Here is a 743-nt window from a genome sequence, read left to right as displayed (position 1 = left end):
AACTAAAACATCGGTGCCTTATCAATTTTGTTCCCATCCTAAATCCAAAACACAGCACTGTACCAGCTACTAGGAAGGAAATTAACTCTATCCCAGCTGAAACCAGGACAAGCAGAAACGCTAAAAGGTAAACATATATATAAAAGCATGCTTTCTCCTGAAATACATAAAATTTGGAAAACTAATCCCATGATTGCAGTTACTGCCGGCAGATGTCAGCTCCTGTGGAAGAGAACATGGTCTGGTCTATTAAACTGCTGTCTAGCTGTCATGCACCGTATAGTACCAAAAGAAGGGGGGAGGAAACAACCGCTACTCAGACTCCACAGTCAGGCGGGTACTATATGGCGACAGTTTATTACGAGAGCCAGAATCCTGACGCGAGCATACAGGATCACAAAATAGTAACACATAACACGACACAACTACATGCTCAGGGAGGGTAATACGACCTGTCGATAAGGATCAAGCCGGTGGTCACAGATGGTTCGGGGATCTCAGTCCAGCTGAGAGGGAGCTCCAAGGAGCCTCCTCCAGTCTGCACCCTTTTGTGCTTTTGTTGCCGCATGGTCTCAGTAGATAAGCCCTTGGTTGGGTCTTATCTTTCACTCAAATGCGCCCTCTTCTCCCCTTCCCTCTTATTTTAACAATGAGGAGCTGTAATTGCTAAATCACTAAACTAAGTGCTCAGTATCACAAGTTGGTGTTACTTTATGCAGGCGAGGTCCTCCTTTCACTTCCCC

The sequence above is a fragment of the Pygoscelis adeliae genome, unplaced genomic scaffold, assembly GCF_000699105.1.
Source record: "Pygoscelis adeliae isolate BGI_AS28 unplaced genomic scaffold, ASM69910v1 Scaffold155, whole genome shotgun sequence".
NCBI classification, from domain to species: domain Eukaryota; kingdom Metazoa; phylum Chordata; class Aves; order Sphenisciformes; family Spheniscidae; genus Pygoscelis; species Pygoscelis adeliae.
This window is presented reverse-complemented; position numbering follows the sequence as displayed.